The sequence below is a fragment of the Erinaceus europaeus genome, chromosome 6 (assembly GCF_950295315.1).
Source record: "Erinaceus europaeus chromosome 6, mEriEur2.1, whole genome shotgun sequence".
In the NCBI taxonomy this organism is placed as follows: domain Eukaryota; kingdom Metazoa; phylum Chordata; class Mammalia; order Eulipotyphla; family Erinaceidae; genus Erinaceus; species Erinaceus europaeus.
The window spans coordinates 32,131,697-32,135,867 of NC_080167.1; the positions used below are offsets into that span (position 1 = coordinate 32,131,697).

Genomic DNA, 4,171 nt, shown 5'->3' on the forward strand with positions numbered 1-4,171 from the left:
TTTATGGTATGTATGAGGGATTGGACCTCAGATCCTCAGGCATGAAAGTATTTTGCACGGGCAGGGGAGAGAGCATAATGGTTATGTGAAAAGACATTCAAGATTGAAGATCCAAAGTCCCTGGTTCAATCCCCTCCCTGCACCACCATAAACCAGTGCTAAGCAGTACTCTAATCTCTATTATCTTTCTCACTATATTTCTCATTAAAATAAAGCAAACAGGGAGCCAGGTGGTGGCACACCTGGTTAAGTGCGCATAGTACCATGCGCAAGGACCTAGGTTTGAGCTCCTGCTCTCCACTGCTGTGGGGATGCTTCTTGAGCAGTGAATCAGTGTTGGTATGCTTCTAAATTCTGCTTCTAAGACCCCTTCTGTTACATTGCTTGAGGTTGTGGTCTATTTACATAATCACTGTTTTACCTGGGTCCCGCCCTGCCTGCAGGGTATTGGTTTAATCCCCACTGGTTAGATGGAAGCTTTCTATGTTCTGTTCATGCTCTTTTTTTTTTGCTCCGCCCCCTCTCCTAGTCATTTCCTTTCCCTTACCACTTCCAGTGAAGAGATGCATAAAATGCGATATATCTGATTAATAAACGATATACTGCTTCCGTGGAGGCAGAAAAAAAAAATTAAATAAAACAAAGCATTCAATGTATTTTTTATAAGTCTTTTGCATAATCATTATGCTATCTTTCCTATCCATAAGTCTTTTTAATATTCTTATTAGTAATTAGATTTATTAATTTTACTAATATTACCTGAAAAGATATTATCTGATCTTGTTTATAATTATCTTGTTGAACAACTTTGTTATTTCCTTTTTTATTTTTTTAATATTTATTTTCTTTTGTTGTCCTTGTTTTATTGTTGTAGTTATTATTGCTATTGATTGTCATTGTTGTTGGATAGGACAGAGAGAAATGGAGAGAGGAGGGGAAGACAGAGGGGGAGAGAAAGATAGACACCTGCAGACCTGCTTCACCGCCAGTGAAGCGACTCCCCTGCAGATGGGGAGCCCAGGGCGCCAACTGGGATCCTTAAGCTGGTCCTTGTGCTTTGAGCCACGTGCGTTTAACCCACTGTGCTACTGCCCGGCTCCCTTATTTATTTAATTTAAATTTCCTTTGCCATTGTTTTTATAAAATAATTATTTATTATTTATTTATTTACTTATTAGAGAAATATAAAGAAAGGAAGAGAACCAGAGCATCAATCTGACACGTGATGCCACTGAATGATCTCAGAACCTCATACCTGTTAAATCGGCACTCACTCTACCTAATGCACCATTTCCCAGGCAGAACACCACTTTCATCTTAGACTATCTTTTAATGTTATTTTGCAGAGACTTATTGTATATTTAGGAAATTAACTCTTCGTGTGTAGGCTGTTGGAGGTTTTTGAAGAATGCTGAAGAATTTACCTAGCATTCTCTGGCTTTTGGTGATACCAGAGATTGAGTATGGCATCTCAGTCCCTCAAGCATAATCACTATGCTATCTCCTTGGCCCAATTTTTTTTTAATATGGAATACTTCATGAACTCATATGTCATCCTTGCATAAGAGTCACACTAATCTTCCCTGTATGTTCCAAATTTTGTATATGTGCTGCTGAAGTGAGCACTGTTATTTCATTTTTAATGCTTTTTATATATGAATTTTGAAAATATGTATTGTTACAACAATAATAAAACAACAAGGGCAACAAAAGGAATAAGTAAATAAAAAATAAAAATGTAATATTAAAAATATTTATTTATTTTGAATAGAGATAGAAATTAGGGGGAGAGGGGAGATAGAGAGTGAGACCTGCAGCACTGCATCACTACTTATGAAGCTTATGCAGGTGAGGAACAGGGATTTAAACCTGCATCCTTGCACACATCCTTGCACATTGCAATGTGTATCCTCCACTAGTGACACCACCACTTGGCCTCTTTTAATGCTTTTTAAAATCAATTTTACAGGAGTCAGGCAGTAGCACAGCGGGTTAAGCACAGGTGGCTCAAAGCACAAGGACTGGCATAAGGATCCCGATTGCATAAGGATCCTGGTTCGAGCTCCCGGCTGCCCACCTGCAGGGGAGTTGCTTCACAAGCGGTGAAGCAGGTATAAAACAAGGGCAACAAAAGGGAATGAATAAATAAATAAATGTTAAAAAAATTTTAAATAATAACAAATTTTACTTGTTTCATATAAGGAGAGTTTTACATGAAAGAATCTGACTTTATCAGAGTTAAAAAGCAGCCCCAAGGGTGTCAGGCTGTAGCACAGTGGGTTAAGCACAGGCCACGCAAGGACCAGCGTAAGGATCCAGGTTCAAGCCCCTAGCTCCCCACCTGCAAGGGAGTCACTTCACAGACGGTGAAGCAGGTCTGCAGGTGTCTGTCTTTCTCTCCCCCTCTCTATCTCTCCCCACCTATCTCCATTTCTCTCTGTCCTATCCAACAACAACTATAAAAGGGCAACAAAAGAGAATAAATAAATAAATATTTTTTAAAAAGCAGCCCCAAAACAGTCTGTGCAAGGCCCTTTATATTCACTCATTCAATCAATAGAAAAGGAGTGACTGTATGACAATACAGTAGATTGGTATTGGATTTTTTTTTTAACAGAGCACAACTTATAATGATGCCAGGGATTAAAAGATGAAGTATTTTAATATTTTATCATTGTTATTGTTGTTGTTGTTGTATTGTTACCAGAGAACTGCTCAGCTCTGGTTTATGGTGGTGTAGGGGGAATTGAACTTGGGACTTTGGAACTTCAGGTATGAGAGTCTCTTTGCATAGCCATTATGCTATCTCCCCACCCGAAAATGAAGTATTTTTCAAAGATAATAAAGATAACAAAAGGAAGGCAGGAGGGCAGGCAGGCAGCAAGATAGCTCAACAGAGAAAATGGTAAGATCCCTTCTTTGCCATACATATGACCCAGATTCAAGCCCTTGGTTTACCACATAGGAGTGCCTTAGCACTGATGGAAGCTTTGGTGCTATGATATCATTCTCTTCAAGTCTGAAAAAGTTGTCCCAGAATAGTGAAGTCACAGTTATTGTGAGAGAAGAAGAGATGGGGGAGAGTGCCAGGGCACCACTACATTACATGTGGCACTAGGAATTGAAAAGGGAGCCTTGGAAATGCAAGACACTCACGCTACCAGTTGAGCTTCTTCCTCTGAGGCACATTCAGTTATATAGCACTGTAAATTTTAGTGTGTCTGGAAATAGCCAGATTTGTCTTGAGGCTTTCTTTTGTGACTTTGGTGTTTTACCATCAGACTCAGAAAGGCCCAGCTTTGGGGGCTGGGCCGGAACAGCGTTAAGCACACATGGCGTGAAACGCAAGGACCAGCACAAGAACCCCGGTTCAAGTCCCCGACTCCCCACCTGCAGGGTAGTCGCTTCACAAGCGGTGAAGCAGGTCTGCAGGTGTCTCTCTTTCCCCCTGTCTTCCCATTTCTGTCTGTCCTGTCCAGCAACAATGACAGCAATAATAATAACAATGATAAACAACAAGGGCAACAAAAGGGGAAAAAATAAGCCTCCAGAAGCAGTGGATTCATAGTGCAGGCACTGAGCCTCACCCAGCAATAACCTTGGAGGTAAAAAAAAAAAAAAAATAGCCCAGCTTCTAAAAACATTCATTCATGCCCCTATGGTGGTTTCACTCCTGGTTTGGTACACATGTTACAATGTGCAAGGACCTATGTTTGAACCCCTACTCCCCACCTACAGGGTAAGACTTTATAAGTGATGAAGCAGTGCTGCAGAGAGAAAGTCTCTCTTTCTGTCTCCCTATCTCCCCTTCCCTCTCGATTTCTGGCTGTCTCTAATACATAAATAAAGGTAATAAAAAATTAAAAACGGTGTGGGGCTAGGCAGAGGTGCACTTGGTTGATAACACATGCTACAGTGTACAAGGACCTGGGTTCCAGCTCCCAGTTCCCACCTGCAGGGCAAAAGCTTCATGAGTGTTAAAGTAGTGCTACAAGTGTCTTTCTATCTCCCTTTTCTTTATTTATTTCTCTCTGTCTCTATCTAATAAATAAATAAGAAAGAAAGGGAAGAGGAAGGAAATTTTAATAAAAGAATGAGAGAGAGAGAAAGAGAGAGCAAAGTAAGTAAGTGGTTGGGAGATGGACCAACTAGTGGGCATCAGACTTGTGTA

General features: G+C 40.4%; 1 non-coding gene across 1 annotated transcript; it reads right to left on the bottom strand.

Moving 5' to 3' along the window:
* Positions 1–1,520: 1,520 nt before the first annotated feature.
* On the bottom strand, positions 1,521–1,626 carry LOC132539152 (U6 spliceosomal RNA). Its single transcript, XR_009550457.1, has one exon. It is a non-coding gene; the product is annotated as a U6 spliceosomal RNA (small nuclear RNA).
* Positions 1,627–4,171: the final 2,545 nt, after the last annotated feature.